Source organism: Lemur catta, chromosome 7, assembly GCF_020740605.2.
Source record: "Lemur catta isolate mLemCat1 chromosome 7, mLemCat1.pri, whole genome shotgun sequence".
Lineage (NCBI taxonomy): Eukaryota > Metazoa > Chordata > Mammalia > Primates > Lemuridae > Lemur > Lemur catta.
In genome coordinates, this window is record NC_059134.1 from 68,589,863 (window position 1) to 68,609,710 (window position 19,848).

A 19,848-nucleotide genomic window follows, 5' to 3' on the forward strand; every position below is an offset into this window, starting at 1 on the left:
TAAAGCAATCTACAGATTCAGTGCAATCCCTATCAAAACTCCAGTGATTTTTTTTTGCAGAAATAGAATAATCTACCCCAAAATTTATATGAAACCTCAGAGACCCTGAATAGCCAAAACAGTCTTGAAAAAGAACAAATTTGGAAAACAAAGAATACTTGCTGATTTTAAAACTTACTGTAGAGCTATGATAATCAACATAGTGTGGTACTGACATAAAGACAGACATATAGACCAATGGAATAGAACAGAAAGCCCAGAAATAAACCCTTGCATGTATGATCAAATGATTTTTTAAAAAACATAGGCTGCTTCACAAATTTTCATGTCATCCTTGCCCTGGAGCCATGCTAATCTTCTCTGTATTGTTCCAAATTTAGTATATATGCTACTGAAGTGAGCATGACAAATGATTTTTGACAAGTGTGCAAGACCATTTAGTGGGGAAAAGATGGTCTTTTCAACAAACAGTGTTGAGTAAACTGAATACCCACGTGCTAAAAAAAAAAAAAAGGCAGACCCGAGTCTGTCCCTCAGCCTTGGGTTTCTCCCTTGGCCATTTGGCAAGTACCTGCTCACTTCTAGATGCAGCCCAACTGTAAGCTCCTCTGTGATGCCTGCCCAAACAATGACCACTGAGATGTTCCCGCGCTTTATACTCATCTCCACCAAAGCACTGAATGTGAACCCAAGTCCAGGGCTCTTTCCATCACCCTCGGTGCTTCTTATATTAACTTCTAAGCTATGACAATTATAGGCTGGCTCACCAGTAAAACTTGGAACAAGCAGCTAATGAAGGTTTGGAGGTTATCTTTTCAGGAAGGAGCAGAGCTGTGTGATAGTGGTTTGAGTACTGTGGCCATCTCTAACCATATTTGAATTATTTTCTTTGCCGTGAACTCCCCCTAATCAGTCCTTAAATTATCTGAGGTTGATGAGAGGGATTGACTATATAAGTGTTTGGGAGGTATGGGGTATAAACAGCAATGTGCGATATCATGTTTCTCTGAACCAGGTACTCTGCAGATTTCTCTTGGCTCTTCCATGGCAAATTCCATCTACCTTCCAATTGCCCTCTGTTTCCACTAAACTTCAAGCCATTAATTTCTAGGGCCAATGAAAAGTATTTCCGATCTCTTCCATATTAACCTCCTGCTGTATACATACATAATACATTGGATTTTGCACTATTAACTATAGGGGTCACATATTACTTAAGCAGCACTGAAGAAATCTCCTCACTGGTTTTGAGGTAAGAGCACAATTTTCTTCAAAGATATCTTCCTCACAAAATCTCTTCTTCTGTCCTTCATCATATGGAAGTGGGAAAGGAAGTTCAAGTGTCATGACATGGGTTTCTCTTACTTCCTTTGTAAATTCTGTCTATGGAGATTGCTTTGTATACATTTTGATGTCTGTACTTAGCACCTCAGTGCAAACTGAGGCAAGAGGAGCCCTATCTAACATCATGTTACACTATATGTTTTAGTTATCTAATTCTGCTTTATAGGTTACCCCAAAACTTGGTGGCTTAAAACTATGATAATTATTTGTTATATTTTATAGTTTCTTTGGTCAGGAATTCAGCAGTGGCTTGGATGGTCAGTGTGTCTTAGCTCTGTCATGAGGTTGCAGTCAAGGTGTCGGCTTGACGACAGTCATCTGAAGGCTTGACTGTGGCAGGACGTCCACTTCTGAAGTGATTCACTCAGACACTAGCAGTGGCTGCCAGCTGTTGATGGGAAGTCTTGATTCCTCTCTATAGGGCCTCTCCCTGAGGCATGGGCTTCCTCATAATATGGTGCAGTGGGTGGTGTCCAAAGATAAGCAACCTGAAAAAGAAATAACAAGTGGAGACCATATCCTTTCTTTCTTAGCAGCTTTATTGAGATGCAATTCACAATTCATCAATTTAAAGTGCTCAATTAAGTGTTTTTTAGCATATTTATGGGGCTGTGCAACTATCACCACAATCTAATTTTAGAACATTTCAATCCCCCTTTCATTACTTTCCCCCAACTTCTTCCTCCAGCCCTAGGCAACAGCTAGTCTACTTTATGTCTGTATGGATTTGCCTACTCTGGATATTTCATGTAAATGGAATCATACAATGTGTGATCTTTCGTGGCTGCCTTCTTTCACTTAGCATAATATTTTCAAGGTTCATTCATATTGTAGGATGTATCAGTACTTCATTTCTTTTTATTGCCAAATAATATTCCATAATAAAGATGTACCAGGTTTTATTTATCCATTCATCAGTTGATAGACATTTGAGTTGTTTCCACTTTTTGGTTATTATGAATATGTTGATATAAACATTCAAGTACAAATTTTGAGGCAGAAATATGTTTTCATATAGGGGAGTGGAATTACTAGGACATCAGGTAACTATATATTCAACATTTTGAGGTGCTGTTAAACTGTTCTCCAAAGCAGCTGTACCATTTTACAGTCCTACCAGCAATATGTGAGGGTCCTATTTTTCCACATTCTCACCAACATTTGTTACTGTCTGTCTTTTTTACTACAGCCGTTCTAGTGGGTGTGAAATGCTATCTTGTGGTTTCAGTTTGCATTTCTCTGATGACTAATAACACTGAGCCTCTTTTCATATGCTTATTGGTCACTTGTATATCTTTTTTGGAGAAATGTCTATTTCAGTCCTTCAGCCTCAGGCCCATACCCTCAGGGTCCCGGAAGAATGACACCTGCTTAGCTACTTGTCCACCACCTTCTGACTGGTGCCAGGTTATGGCTGGCAAAAGAGAACCCCTTAGGCACTTCATCTGCTGTCCACATTTCATGAAGCAGGTTGCAGGCCCTTTCCTCTAGTCTTCATTCTCTGTTCCAGGATCAGCATCTTTTCAGGCTAACAGGAGGAGTGAGAGTAGAAATATCTACTTCATTTGAGATAAACCCCTTCTACCATTCAAAAGGGGGTTATTGTGCAGAATGACACACAAAAATACAATCTCATTGGATCAATATTTTAACATCAGCACAATCAGGTTATTCATTCAAATTCTCTGTAATGTCAATAGTTTAGGCTAGCCCTGTCTAATTCCCTTTTTTCCTATTCTCTCTTCTGGCTCCAGATAGTTTAGGACCTCATGTGTTGGTACATTTTTTAGATTTCCAGATCTCTTGGAAGAAAGACACGCTCTCATATTACCATAAGAACAAACAATAAAGCTGCTTAAATTCAGTCCAAGAAAAGAATAATTTTCCCCAAATAAGCACAAATTCTGCAGACAAGCACTGCCAAAACGCACATCAAATTTACATAATCAAACAAAGAACTGAGCTGCTTCATGTAAAACATCTGCTTTCAGGTTGTTTCAATTTTCTCTAAGAACAATGGAAGGGTATTTGAGATATACAGATACAGATATAGATACTCCCTTTTTGTAAAACCCTTCAAGGCCAGGCACAGTGGTGCAGGCCAGTAATCGCAGCTACTCAGGAAGCCGAGGCAGGAGAATCACTGGAGCCCAAGAGTTCAAGTCCAGCCTGGGCAGCACAGTGAGATTCTGTCTTTTAAACCCTTCGAGAGGTTTTCTCAAAATCAATTAAAATCTTCCTCAAAAACAAAACAAGGCAAAACAAGTCATCATATTTTATTTAAAAAAATTGCTTAAAACTAAAAATTACACACATCTGACTTCTATCTATCAGAGTTTTTAAAAAAATCTTAGGGCTTAAAATATTCTTGAGTAGATGAATAAATGGATGAATTGAATTCACTAAAATCGTTATTGACTATCTATTATATGCAAGGCACTGAACTAGGTACTGAGTACAGTACTGGGAAATGAAACAGACATGCTCCTTGTCCTCCTGGAAGAGCAGGGCAAGAATAGAGAAAACAGGCAACAAACAAATGAACACTTAAATGCAAATTGTGGTAAGCTACATGAATGAACTGGATTTGATCTGATGCTATGATAGAGAATAGAGGTATATGAGGAGGGGATGATATCCACTTTTTTTGTTGTTGTTGTTGAGATAGAGCGTCACTCAGTGCCCTGGGTAGAGTGCAGTGATTGTCGGTTACCGCAAGCTCCAGGTCCTGGGCTAAGAGTGATCCTTCTGCCTCAGTCTCCTGGGTAGCTGGGACTACAGGCACAAGCCACAGCACCCCGCTGGGTTTTGTGGTTTTGTGTATTTTTTTTTTTTTTTGTCTTTTTTTTGTTTGTTTGTTTCTTCTCTTTTGAAATGGGGTCTCACTGTGCTCAGGCTGGTGTTGAACGCTTGAGCTGCAGCTATCCTCCCGTCTCTGCCTCCCAGAAAGCTAGGATCACAGGTGTGAGCCACTGCGCCTGGCCAATATCCTCTATAAATAAGATGTCAGGGAGGCCTCTCCAAGGCCATGCCATTTCAACCGACGCTGAAAGTGGAGATGGAGTCACATGTGCTGAATAGAGGAGCCATGTGTCTGGAGCCCTCTCCAGTGTTTAATGATGAAGAAAGGTGTTTAATGATGAGGGAGGAGAGAGAGGAAGCTGGGTTAACTCATGTAGGGTGTTGTCAAGGGTCTGGATTTTATACTGAGTGCAGTGGGGGAGCCGAACAAGATTTTCAGTAGGACAGAAATGGGGATTGACAGATGTGATTAAATTTACAATTTCAAAAAATTACTCTGCCTACTGCGTGGAGAATGAATAGGAAGAATGCAATGGTCAGAATGCAGGAGACCAGTTAGGAGGATCTTTCAGGTGAGAGATGAGGGTGACTTGGACTAGGATAGAGGAGTAGAGACTTGATCTGTGGGAGAGACTAGATGTGGAAGGTAAGAAAGAGATAAAAGTCAAGGACTGTTTGGGGCTCCTGTCTTCAGGGCACTTATGCAAAGCCTTCTCTCTCTGAGTTTATGTCCTCCTAGCCTTAGATTCAATGACACTTACTGAATATAAACAAGTGCACATTATAAAACCTGCAGTTCCCTTAGAAGCTATCCAGAAAATGCACTTGCTTTCCTCACCATGATAGGTCATTACATTTAGCCCTAGCTGGTAGTAGTCCTAAATTCTTGCCTGCTGGCACTAAGGTTTATTCATTTCTATCTTTTGCGATACTTGGCATTCTATCAGCACAAAGTTGATGATCCATGAGTTATATGTTGAATTAAACTAAGAGAAATTAAATATTCTCAAAATAGCAGGTTGATCCTTTGAAAATGGTTTCAGGGTTTGGGAACAGCCAGAAAGTCATTAGGAGCCAGATATACTAATAGTTCTACTTAAAGGCATGATGTGGCCATAAAATGGGAAGTGATTTTCACACACGGATGATAAATTGACTGGAAAGGCAACTCCTAGAGAGGGATATTGCCCCCTAAGACCCCGGAATCCACATGTCAAGTTGCACGTGCTCATTTATCAAGCACTTATCATGCTTACGGTACTATGCATGGGAGATAAAAAGCTGGATAAAATATGGGCCCTTGAGAAGAGTGAGGTGGCCCCTCCTATATGATGTATCCATAGCAATCTATACTTCTTCTATTAAAGCAGACATCTGACTTCATTGCAGTTTCTTGTTGGTCTGTCTTGTATTAAATAAGGCTGATATGATCCATGAAAGCAGAGTCAAACACGTGTAATTTTTATTCACCATTGTATTCCTTGCAGTGGCTGGTGTATGGTAGATAGAGTAGATATTTTTCTTTGTCTATCCATCCTTCTTCCCCCTTTTTTGCTAAAAGTATTCTGTTTCTATTGAAGCCTCCAGTCCATGTGGTTTACATGGCTCTGACCCCGTATGTCTTGTAAAACAGTTGCTTACATCTCCCTGGAACTGTTCAGTCAAAGCCTTAAAGGGAAGACTCTTTCCTCTGGGGTTGCCCAAGATGCATATGAATCTTGGGCTACTGGCAGCCATCATGCCTGCCACATGGATGCTATTGGTGCCCCATCCAGATCTCCTTCACCAGGAAAATTAGAACAGTCCTTCATCCCACAGCCCTCAGCTCTTGACAGACTGGCAAGAGGGTGCCAACAGCAGACTCCATTGCTTCAAGATGGGATAGAGTCTGTGACGTGATTTATGCTCCAGATCTCCCCACAGGAAAAGGCTAAAGCTAATCTCCGGCATAGACTACATTCTTCCTTAGCTTTCTTTCTCTGCCCTATCTTGTTTCCCTCATGCACCTTTTCCTGAAAGTGTTCCCTCAATAAATCACTGTCATAAGAATCCCTGTCTCAAGCTGTATTTCTAGGAAATGCAACCTAATCAGCCTGTACCGGAGTGATGTATACTAACAAGACCATTTGAGTGCCTGGATTGCATCATGCTTTTCCTTGCACTTTTTGTTAGGTGAGTTAATTTGTTTAAGCTACTTGGGTTTAAGTTTCTGTTATTTGCATTTTAAAGAGTGCTGACATTCAGCAGCATTCTATAAATGTTTGTTGAATACATATATTGAACTATAAATAGAGTGAAATGGAAATATAGGTGAGGATGAAAACATGGTGAGCTAGTTTGTTTAAACTACTTGGATTGGGTTTCTATCATTTGCATCTTAAAGACATTCAGCAGGCATTCTGAGTAAGGTTTGTTGAGTAAGTATATCGAACTATAAATAGAATGAAATAGAAACATAGATGAGAATGTAATGAATTCCATCTAGAGTTTTCAGGAGAAATGATAATTTAATTTATGTTTATCTGAACCTGTAAGTATGAATAGTAGATCAGCAGGAAGGTGAGTAGTATGGACAGTCTAGGCTGAAGGAACTTTTGTAAATACAAAGGTTTGACAATGTTAAAGTACATGGTGTTTTAGAAAAATTGAGTTGTTCTACATGAGTAGAACGAAGGAGTAAAAAAAAAAGAGCTATTTTTGTTGAAGCAGCAAGTCTATGTGATTGAATGGGGGGAAGGCAAACTATCACTGGCATGTGTTACCAAAGTTGTGGACTAATGCTGACAGGTGGGCTCTTAAAGAAGGTATGAGACGTACAGACAACGCTGATGTGCTTGGGATGCGATGGCAGAGAGACTGAAGCCACTGTAATCAAGCTGTGGCTGTTGGTCATGGTCACATGCAATCAAGGTAAAGATCTGCTGAGACTCATTGATTTTTAGGGGTGTTGCTTCACCCACATGGGAGCTTAGTGTACACATATCAGTCTCCTCGGCATCACTCTGTCCTGATCTGCTTCACCTGGGCAATGCAAGAGCTGGCCTCTGCAGGGTAAACTAAATTTATTCTGATTATGTCAATTATCACCAAAGTCATTGGTTGTTTTTAGTAAGCAATATTATCCAGAATTAGTTGTATTAATTTCTCATAATAATGTCTACTCCCACGATGCATAATATGAACCAATATTTATATTGCCAGATGCTTTCACATGAATGATTCCATTTAGTTACCATTCAACAAAGATCAAAGAAGTTTAAACTTTGCAAAGTCCTGGACTTCTCCCTTTAATTTCATGCCTCTTTCTAATACCTGAGGGTAGCCTCATGATCATCCCTTTTGCTGTTCAAGAAATATTTGCTAACATGAGCTGAATGAGCACTATTAATTCTTGGTTCTTATTTCTCTGTGCTCCTCAGGATAATGGCCCCTTTTGTCTGACACCTGCCCCACACCTAGGAAGCCAGGTTTCCTTTGGCAGTCAGTCCTCTTCCTCAGCTGCTTCTCTTGCTGGAAGCGTCTTTTATCCTAGATGCCAATTGATATTGCCATCTGGACATCTCTTAGGCATTTCAATTAACATGTCTTAATAGAATTCTTGATGGCTTTCTTTAACCTATATATTCTCTACTCCTCTCCCACTCTTCCTCATTTTAGCAAATGGTGCCGCCATCCAGTGAGTTATTAAAGTCAGAAAATTGAATGTAAACCTGTTAATTTCACTTCCAAAATATATAGAGTCTGTTCACTTCTGTCCATTTATCTCCACTAGTGCCATTCTAGTCTAAGACACTCTTCTTTCATTTTGACAGCTACAGCAGCTTCCTAACGAGATTTTATGATTCTATTCTTGTTTGCCCTATACCCTAAATCCATGCTGCACGAATCAGCCAGGATGAACTCTCAAAAATGTAAATCAGATCAGAGTATTCTTTGGTTTAAAATCCTTCAATGGCTTCTTATTGGATTTTGGATAAAGCAGCTCTCTTGGGTAAGCTACAGAGCCCTACGACATACCGCCTACTTACCTGTCCTTAGTATACTCTAGTCATGCTGGCTTTCTATTGGTTCCTAGGGTACACTCAGCTCTTCTCTGCCTCGGGGACTTTGCTGCTGTACTTTTTCTGCTTAGAATGCTCTTGACAGGGCTAGTTTTCCCTTAGTCTTCATGACTTGACAAAATTTTAACTCTTCAAAGAGGCTTCCCGTGAAACCCCTGTCCAAAGTAGTTGTCTCTGATATTCTCAGTTATGGCACATTTTCCTTTTCTTTATAGAAATCTGCAATTATCTGCTGTAATTATTTGGGAAATTCCTTATTATATGTCTCTCATTAGAGAAAGTGAACTTCATGAAGACAGTGACATTGTCTAGTCTCGGTTATCTCATTAATTCTTGGCACACGGTAGACCCTTAATAAATATTTGTTAAATAGATGATTGAATGATCTACCACTTCACTGACAACACTATAAGATCTGGCATTTATCCCTGCCCTCATGCCACTCACTTAGCCCAGGTCAGGGAGAAAGTGTAGCAGAAGTTGGAGAACTGTACAAAAGGAATCAATATTTTAGTCTTGCTATAGTGAAAACACTGAAGAACTTAGAGTTAAAAGAACTGCATTCTAACTCACCTTTGCTATGTGGAAAAGTTACCTAACCTTTCTGAGCCTCAATCTCCTCACGTGTGAGAACAGGTATCATGTTGCATCTGGGAATTCCCATCCATATATGCAATGGCTGGCACATAACTAATGCTAAAAATATGATTGTTTAATTAATGCAATTATAATATACTTCACAGGGTTTTTGTGATGATTAAATGAGATACATTTATGTATGTTTTAGGTACATGATAAATTCTCTTTAAATGCCTACCTTATAGGACTTGGAGTTGAAAGAAACTTAAAAAACGTTACCCACTCAAAGCAACTCTGAAGAGGAAGAACAAAGTTGAAGGGCTCATACTTTGTGATTTCAAAACTTACTGCAAAGCTATAATAATCAAGATAGTGTGGTACTGTCATAAGAATTTATATATAGATCAATGGAATAGAATTGAGAGTCTAGAAATAAACCATTACATTTATGGTCAGTTGATTTTTGACAAGCGTGTCAAGACAATTTAATGGAGAATGAATGGTATTTTCAGTAAATGCTGTTGGGACAACTGGATATCCACATACAAAAGAATAAAGTTGGATTCCTACCTCATAGCATATACAACATTTAACTCAAAATGGATCAAAGACCTAAATGTAACAGCTAAAACTACAAAGCTCTTAGAAGAAAACATTAAGTGCAAATCTTTGTAACCTTGTGGTAGGCAATGGTTTCTTAATTATGACACCAAAAGCACAGGTAACCAAACAATAAAGGGATAAACTGGATTTCATAAAAATTAAAAATTTTTGTGCTGAAGGACATCATCAAGGAAATGAAAAGACAATGCACAGAACAGGAGAAATGTTTGCAAATTATATGTTATTATAGCAAAAGGAGTTATGCCCAGAATATATAAATAGCTCTTACAACTCAATAACAAAAAGACAAACAACACAATTTAAAATAGGCAAAGGATCTGAATAAGTATTTCTGCAAAGAAGGTATACAAATGGTCAATAAGCACATGAAAAAGATGCGCAGCATCATCATTTGAGAAATGCAAATCAAAAGCACAAGATACCACTTCATACTCACTAGGATAGCTATAATTTAAAAAATTATATGGACATTAACAAAGGTTAGTGAAGATGTGGAGATTGGATTCTCATACCCTGCTGATGGAAAGGTAAAATGGTGCACTGACTTTGGAAAACAATTTGGTATTTCCTCAAAATGTCAAACATAGAGTTACCATATGACTCAGTAATTCTGTTCCTAGGTATGTACCTAAAAGAATTAAATATATGTCCATGCAAAAACTTGTACACAAATGTCCACAGCAGCATTATTTATAATAACAAAAAAGTGGAAATGACCCAAATGCCTAGCAACTGATGGATGGGCAAATAAAATGTGGTATATCCATACAATGGCCTATTATTCAGCAATAAAAAGGAAGTATTAATACATGCTGCAACGTGAATGGACCTTGAAAACATTATGCTAGGTGAAAGAAGTTGGACACAAAATACCAAATGGTGTATGATCCCTTTTACATGAAATGTCCAGCATAGGTACATCTATTGAGACAGAGAGTAGATTAATGTTTGCCTGGCGCTGACAGAAGGGGGGGATGGGGAATGACTGCTAATGGGCTCAAGGTTTCTTTGTGAAGTGATGAAAATATTCTGAAATTACATAGTGGCTGATGGCCGCACAACTCTGTGAATATGCTAAAAGCCACTGAGTTGTACGCTTTAAAAGAGTGAATTTAATGGTTTGTGAAATATATTTGAACCAAGCCATTATTAAAGAAAAGAAAGAACATTTCCCCAAAGACTTCATTTGAAATACGAAGAGATTAGGATATGAAGAATTTGAGCACTCACACATGTACCAGTGCTTTTGCTCTTTAAATGACACTATTAAAAAACTAAAAAGAGAAGCTATGGGCTGGGTGTGGTGGCTCATGCCTGTAATCCTAGCACTCGGAGAGGCCAAGGTGGGAGAATCACTTGACATCAGAGTTTGAGATCAGCCTGAGCAAGAGGGAGATCCTGTCTCTACAAAAAATAGAAAAATTAGCCGGGCATTGTGGCACATACCCATAGTCCCAGTGACTCGGGAGGCTGAGGCAGAAGGATCGCTTGAGCCCAGGAGTTTGAGGTTGCTGTGAGCATTGATGATGCCACTGCGCTCTAGTCAGGGTGACAGAATAAGGCCCTGTCTCAAACACAAAAACAAAAATGATCAAACAGACAGAAAAAGACAAGCTACAGTCTTGGAGAAATATTTGAAAAACAAGTCTAATAATTAAAGGACATTTATCTAGAATACACAAAATACTCAATAATAAGAAGACAAACAACCCAATTTAAAAAAAAGGGTAAACGATTTGAAGATATCTTCTTTGACCAAAAAAGATATATAGAAAGAAAATAAATACAAGTTGCTCAACATCATTAGTGATTAAATAAATGCAAATTAAAGCCACTATTAAATACCTCTACATACCCACTAGAATGGCTAGAAATAAAAAGAATGACAATACCAAATGTTGACAAGAATATGGAATAACTAAAACTCTCATACATTGCCAGTGTTAATGAATAATGGTATAGCCACTTTAGAAAACAGTTTCGAGTGTTTTATAAAATAGAACATGCTCTCACTACCTAACCTAACAATCCCACTTCTAGGTATGTACTCAAGAGAAATGAAAACATATGTTCATTTAAAGGCTTGTGTATGAGTCTTCATAGTGGATTTATTAATAATAACCAAGAAAACCTGGAAACAACTCAAATCTTCAACTGGTGAATAGATTTTGATATACTCATACAATGGCATACTATTCAGTAATAAAAAATAAATCACTGATACATAGAACATTGACGAATCTCAAAAACATGATGCTAAATGAAAGAAGCCAGACATGAAATTGTTGAAAAGGCAAAACTGTAGTGATGAAAATCAGATCTGTATTTTCTAGGAGCCAGGGAGAGGGGAAGGAGATTGTCTACAAAGGAGCAGGAGGGAACTTTTGTGGTTATGGCAATGAAACGTTCTGTATCGTGATGATCGTAGTGGTTACAGGACTACATACATTTTCAGAACTCATCAAACTACACTTACAAATTATTTACGTATATAATTATATGTAAGTAATATCTCATTAAAGCTGATCTTTCAGAAGAGCATCGCCCAAAAGCCTCATTTAAGGTGAAAAAGTTCAAGTGTGAAGGTGAATGAGCACACAAGCAGCAGAAGTTAGAAGTTCATCCAGCATTAGAACCAGTCCTTGACTCTTCAACAAGGGTCCTTGGCATTATAACTTGCAGCTGATTATCTTGGAAAGAAAAGCATCGATTATACTTTCATTTATTTATGACCTTCATGGGAACATGGTAATTAAATGTCTATCTTCTCAAGTTCGTCCTCTATTTAGTGCAACCTTGAATCAACCTGTAAAAATAATATACTGAAGTCTTCAGATGAATTATAGTTTGTCTTTTAGTATCTAAATCTCTTTAGTAAAAGAGGATTAATAATTCCCCCTGCTAGTTTAACAGACTAAGAAAAACTAAGAAAGTCTCACACAGTGGTTTGATAGAAATGAAAGAAATTGTTTCCAGGCTTGTGATTTGTTTTGTGTTGTCTCCATTTCCTTCTTCCAAAAGAAAGCAAATGCTTGGGAACTCGGAAGAGTTCGGGTTGGTGAAGGATAGTTTGCACACTTCATTTGGAAAATACAAGAGAGTTCCCTGCTGTAACTTCTTGTTACCGACTTGAGTAATGCTGCCATCAAGTGGAGAAAAGAGAATCTGAGGTTTGGGGTGGAGGAACAAATAAAAGGGCTATTGTGACATCTTTCAAATGCTCCTGAAACTTTGTATTCATCACAGTGACCAGCCTGGCTAATGCTGAATATGTTCCGATTGGATATAATTCAACAAGCATTGTTAAGAGTCTATTTTTTCCAGGTGTTAGACTGATGCATAAAGAATGAATAGTTGGGAACACATTACTTTAGAATCAAATGTTACAGAAATGTTTGACTAACAAAATGCATTTATGCAAATCATTGGGTATGACTTACTAATTGCTTTAAGAGATAGGTATTATTGTTCAAATTTTACAGATGAAGTACATGAGGCTCAGACATGGAGAGATTTGCCTTAAATAACTTTTTTAGAAAGCATATTAAAATTGAATACCTCCTATTGTGTACCACACCCTTGGCCAGGTTCCAGGAAGACAAAGGGAAGTAAGTTTCAGAATCTCGCTATTCTGTGTAAATGTGTAAAATAATTATAGCACAAAGGGAACACAGGGGAGGAATACCACAGGCCATACTTGATAGGGAGAGTTGGGAAATATTTCCCAAGAGCAGTGAATTGGGTCTCAAAGACTGTTAATAACTTTGCCAGAATAGACATGGAAGAAATTACCAGGCAGAGAAAACGTCATATGCAAAGCTGTGGGAATACGGAAGATCCAGGCAGAGAACATTCTAGTGACAGGGCCTCAGGTATACGATGGGAAGTCATGGGGCTGAGCATGGAAAACAAGTTTTCACCAAACTGGAAAGGGCCTCTATGCCACACTAAAGAGTTGTGTATTTCCAGTGTGTAGAAAATAAGCAGAGTATTGTTTAGTAAGACAAGAGTTGGCCGGGCACAGTGGCTCACGCCTGTAATCCTGGCACTCTGGGAGGCCAAGGCAGTCTTTGATCCCTCGAGGTCAGGAGTTTGAGACCAGCCTGAGCAAGAGTGAGATCCCATCTCTACTAAAATTAGAAAGAAATGATCTGGACAGCTAAAAATATATATAGAAAAAAAAATTAGCCGGGCATGGTGGCACATGCTGGTAGTCCCAACTACTTGGGAGGCTGAGGCAGGAGGATCACTTGAGCCCAGGAGTTTGAGGTTGCTGTGAGCTAGGCTGATGCTATGGCACTCTAGCCCAGGCAACAGGGTGAGACTCTCTCAAAAAAAAAAAAAAAAGATCACGAGAGTTGGTGAAAGCAATCTGGAGGTTCAAAAGACAATAAAGTAATAAGAACAACAATAATTTTCCTTGACTCAATCTTATTTCTCCCTCCTGCTCAGGCTGGTCTCAAACTCCTGAGCTCAAGTGATCCTCCAGCCTCAGCCTCCCAGAGTGCTAGGATTACAGGCCTGAGCCACAGCATTTGGCTTGTACTCATAGGATTTTAATTTATGGGAGTGACTTACTGACCACAAAGAGAGAAAATTGCCATTGAAGGAAGATTTCATTTTATTTAATCACTTACATTCTGCTGGAGCAGGGGCATGCCACACCAGGCAGGACCACATGGGGAAGCATTGGTGTCAGTCAGCAGGCAGACAGGAGCAAGGTGAAAGCCTGGACCAGAGCCTTTCTTGGATTTTTCCATGGGAAAGGCAAGGCAGGGCAGGGGAAACAATTTGGGAGTGAATACTTTGAATAGTTTTGGTGGGCTCTGGGCTATAGAGGTGGTCTCTAGTTGTCTTGTATCTGGCCCTGGGGGAGTTAGGGCAGGGGAAATATTGGCTTGGTATATGAATTAGATAAAGGAAGTGGCTGGGAAGTATGGACTTGGGATTGATGGGTGTGCATATGAAAGGCATGTTTGCAGGCCAGTTGTTATTATCTATAGGAAACAGCTAAACCTGGGAGGGGCAGTCTCTCCCTGCCAAGGTAGGCCCTCCAACATGGCAAAACACCATAAAACATAAAAATCATGATTAATACACTAGCCCAGGAAAGTCCTGTGTAAGGGCTACATGCTCAAAGGCTGGAAATACTGAGCCTTGTGAGAAGCCAAAGACAGGGAGAGGTCAGATGGGCTCAGTGTAATGGACTGAGTTGCTCTTGCTTTATAGAGTGTAGAGGACTTCAGGAAGCTTAGAAAATTTCTTGCCCAGAATTTTCTGGTAGTTTTTGTTCCCCCTGCTTATGGAAATCTCTACTTCAACTTAAATTCCTGAGACTATCCTGTTGACTTATTGAACACAGTGTTGAGTTAGGAATTATACCTCGCTGTGCCTCCCCACCTGTTGGTTTTCATGGAAACCAACCAAGAGATGTGCTTGACCACATTTTCACTTTGACCATGGTACTAAAGGCTTTATGACATAAATCCACAACCTTTAAATGTGATAATTCTAAACTAGTACCGCCACCCCAGACTAACCTAATAAATAAATGTACAGAGGTGGGTGTGAGACAAACATGCTAGTAGCATAGGGAATTGGGGAGACATGGTGGGGAGTTGTAGAAACACAATCCTGAGGTGATGGTTATATCAGTTTTTCCTGATACCCTCTGGAAATAGTGCTCAACATTGGCCAACATCTCATTTTATTTGACCCAGCTTTTAACGACCAACTTGCCTTCTAAGATGCTGCATACCTATCAGATGAGAGCTCTTACAGGGTTGCCCTTGACCTCATGAACAAGAGGCTTTATAAAGAAATGAACAGGTGGTAGAAGTGAAACGGAGAGTAATAGATTGATTTGAGAATTCTGTCAAAAAAAATCTGCAGGAATTCATGGCGATTGATTGAATACAAGGAATAAACCAGGGATAGATGCTGAAAGCTAATGACCTTGTGAAATGGCTGTTACCACCAAGAAAAGAAGTGAAAAGGAGGATTTGGAGAATAAAGAGAGTCCATGCCTGGACATCCTGCATTTGAGGTGATGTGTGTCCAAGTATAACAGATTTGCCCCATAGGCAGGAGGAGGTGTGAGCCTGGATGAGAAGATGAGGTCAGGATAGAAATGATTGTGAAACCTGTGAGCAAGAACCAGGGTATTCTAGGGCATGTGGCTGGGGTGTGGTGGAAGGAAAGAAGAGAGTACTGGAGAACACAGAGGCAAGGTGGTCAGAAGTAGAAGGTCCAGGTGGTATAATCCCAGAGGAGTTGTGAGAGACGGGGCTCACAAAGTAGGGTGCAGGCAATTGTGTCTAATGAAGCGCGGAGGTTACATGAGTCAAAGGAAAAGTGATCATGGTGACAGAGGAGTCCTTGGCAAGAACACATTGAGTAATGTGGTAAGAAAGCCACCTTTCAACAGTTAAAGAGACACTATGTGGGCCAGATAGAAGCAACCAGTATGGATCATTTAAGAAGTTCCACAATGGGGGAGGAGGGGAAGTAAAAAACAAAAAAGAAGTTCCACAAGGAAGAGATGGGGAAACATACACAGAGGTGCTGAGTATAGCCTTTACACTTTGAAAGTGTTATTTTTGATGGACTCACAAATATTCTTTTTCTTTTTGGAAAAAATTCTGTACTGATGTAAGAATTCTGCACTTGAACTTTAAGATTCATCCCAAAGTAGTTTAGAAAGGTCATTAAGTTATTTTAGAGAGTATTTTTATTGAATAATCCTAGTATTATTCAGTATTCTGATTAAGCTAAAAAGGAAGAATCTGCCCATATGTCTAACATCTATCCTCTACAACAAAAACATTACATGATATATCTGAAAAGGATAACAAAGATTTTTGTGTTACTCTTCTGTGTATTTTATAGTGCCTCATAAGGATGATATAAAAAATGTGGATTTTCATAAAGTTAGAATTTGCTGATACAACTTTTGTTGGGGTGAGGAAAACCTCCCCTTTCCCTGGAAAATTCTCTGTAAGACCAACTCACAATTAAGGCAGATTAATAAGAGAAAGGTTTATTTTCCACATGCATGGGGAGAATCACAGAATGATTACTCAGTGTCCCAATGGGAGCCAGATAATTTTATGCCTGTCTTTTGGGAGGGGAGGAGGAGATGAGCAGAATAGGTAGTTCTGTTTAGGGGCAATAAATGGTTGCTAGGGAGGATGAATGGATGAGGGAAACAAATTAACTTGGAAATGATTCTCTTAGCAAATTAAATTAACCTGAGAGACAGGTATTATATTTAAAATGATCTGGGCCAGGTCTGGTTGCATTCTTGCTAGTTTTTCCTGCAATATAGTGAGATAACACGGAGGAGAAAGGAAGTCAGTTATTCTTTTGATAAGTCAGTCTGGTTTATGCACATAGAAGGAAAGCCCCTTCTAGTGCTTTTCGATCTTGAAGGGCCTGTTAATCTCTAAGAGACTTTAATTCAAAATATGAAGGAGTCATATTTTGGGGTGAAATTTCCTGAGCTCCCCCATCTGGAAAGTCCCTAGAAGTTTCAACCATTAAAAGTTGAGTTGGTGGCTATGGAGGGAGAGATCTGGTTAGTAGTCAAGTAACAAGAGATCTGAAAAGGGAGACAGGAACAATGATTAGAATGAGAATAAATAAGTACAAAAGAACAGATCTAAGCACATTTCCCCACACCCCATTAAACCAGTCTCCCCTTCTTGGAATTTGGTCTTCATTAATCTGATGCAGAATATTTACACTATCTTTTAAGAAGTATAGATCACAGTCTCTACTTGTCCTGAGCAGTTTAAGTAGAAACAGCATTTTTCACCAATAATCATGCTAACTACTCCCTGTTGGGCTGTCAGGGCATCCAGGACCCAGTGGTTTTCAAATACAACAGAGGCTAGGCTGTTGACTTCTAACTCAAGTGCTTCCAATGCTTGCATAGTGATATTGAACTCTTGTTCTATTACCATAGACATTCAAAACTGTCTTTTCAATCTCATGAGTTCTAAGTGTTGGGTAAAGGGTTCTGAGCACTGAAAAGGACTTAGAATTGTGATATACAAGTGGGTTTTTAATAATATAGTATGTTTATGTGGTACCATTTTATGAATGAGTCCAAGTTTGCAGTTCAGCTGACATTTATTGTAGAGTACCTGGTAACAGAGGGTGTCAGATAACCAAGCCCGTAGCATCCGTCCTGACCATCTAGGTGGGAACCACTTGTATACTTTATTGCCACACACAATAAAAAAGACCAGTGTAATTTACCGATAGGGTCAGGTTGGAACTTGTGATCTCCTAGTTTATATTTTGCTGTATTTTGCTATGTCTTCTTCCTCACTAGGACTTCCACATCTCTTGTGTCCATGTGTCTCTGTCAGTCTATGGGAACAGAACAGGTTATGAAATATTTAATATTAAATGCCTTTGGTCCAGTTCCAGCAGTTATAGGGCTTGGTTTTGTCACCTAACCAAGTCCGTCCAGACTTTTCAAGGGGGCGCAAGTGAGCTATCCCAAGTTGCACAGGCCTGGCTTGTGAGAATGGAAGGGAGAATGGAATAGGTTGTGGTGATCTCCACTCAGTTTCCAATGTGTAATCCTCAAAGGGGGAAGTTTAAAAGAAGAAATGTTTCTAAAGGACCATTTTTTGGGGGGGGGAGTTAAAAGAAAAAAAGAGTTTTTAGATGAAAATGGGGTTTCTTGATCCACAATCTTGGGAAAAAGCTGTCTACTTTGTGAAGATGTCCACTTCAGGAGCCTGGGAACTGGCCCTGGAAATCCTTACTTGCAGGTCACCTGTAGAGGTCGCCCTCCAATTCTCTCAGCGTAGTTTGGCATGGCTCACGTGAATCCAGGAGGATTGTTCTTTCATTTTGATGGCGGTGTTGGTAGTTAACAGCACTTCATAACGGCCTTCCAGCAAGGTGACAGCATGTGTCTCCTTTCAAAAACTTTGATGTACACACAATCCCTTGGTCAAACCGGGTGGCAAGACTTGTCAATTGGCAGAGGCCATGCTCCTTTCACCTGTTGATGACATGCTCCAAGCATATTAGTTAGTGGCTGTATGTAGCTAGTTATGGTATCAAATTGTTCACTTAAATCCCCGCAGTGTTCAGTCAGCCCAGGAATAGAAGGTTTAGAGGCGTCAATAGGCATGGGGATTATTTCAAAAGGGATTAATCCATGTCTCCTAATTGGAGCAATCCAGATTTTTATAAGGACCAAAGGCAATGCTTCTGCCACTGAAGTCCAGTGTCTTGACACACTTTTCTCAAAGCGTTTTTTATTTCTAGATTTTTACATTTCACTTGCCCTGAAGATTGGGGATGACATAGGGTATGCAATTTAAATAAATACCCCAGAGCCTTCACAAGCAAGTGGTTTAAAGTGAGTCCCTTGATCTGACTCAATCCATAAAGGAATACCAGAACGAGGAATAAGTTACTGATTTCTTTACCACTGCTGTAGCATCAGCACATCTGGTCGGATAGCATCCAGTCTATCCACAAAGCATGCAAATAATAACCAGTGAGAAAAGCCTAAAGTTGGAGGTAAATCTATAAAATCAATTTGGAGTGTCATAAAGGGACAGTCTGGGCCTTTGGGGGCTTCCTGAAGAGTGTTTGTTTCCTCCAGAGACGTGGTGAGATTTACAAATAGTGCACTGGGAAATAATTTGATCAGAGATAGTGTAGATCCCAGGGCAGTGCCAACTATATATATATAGTTAATGTATATATATGAAAGAAGAAATATATATATTTCTTAATATCTCCTGTTTGCACATATCTGATGGGAGATAAGTGCAAACCAAAGAGTTAAAAAGAAAAGGGGCCACAAGGAATCTGTTTGGCCTAGTATACAATATATTAGATATTATAGGTCCATTGGCAATAGGAGTGTCAGCAGAAATTAAGAAACAGGATTTTTAAATTGTGTCAATTGCATAGCAGACTCCAAAGGCATATTTGAAGTCTGTGTAATTAGCAGCAGCTTTTGCTTTTGCCAATATGCAAGCCCTAGTGATGGCTATGACAACATTGACCCAAGGCATTTTGGGATGAACTTTTGAGTGCCCTGAGATATTTTATGTCCTTGTTACTGAAAGCTTGGCACTTGCCCCTGAGACCACATAGGAAGAATGAAGACAAGTGATTTGAGGAGAAGGAAAGAGGAGTTTATTAATTTGCTGGCAAATGAGGAGGATGGAGACTTCTGTCTTAAAATGCCATTATCCTAATCATAAGCAGAAATACAGAACTTTTAAAGGGAGGGTTTTCAGCTTCAGGGTGTTATTGTTTAACTACAGTTGATGGTTCTGATCCATCTTATATCAGGCAAGAACAATCTTGTAATCTCTGCCCTGAACCTCCAGACCTCTGCCCAGACAGTTCTGCTGAGCCATCTCCTGTGACAAAGAACGGGACACTCCCCTGCCCC

General features: G+C 39.4%; 1 non-coding gene across 1 annotated transcript; it reads right to left on the minus strand.

Moving 5' to 3' along the window:
• Nucleotides 1–297: 297 nt before the first annotated feature.
• On the minus strand, nt 298–404 carry LOC123643055. The gene has a single exon (XR_006736631.1). It is a non-coding gene; the product is annotated as a U6 spliceosomal RNA (small nuclear RNA).
• Between the last annotated feature and the right edge of the window lie 19,444 nt (nt 405–19,848).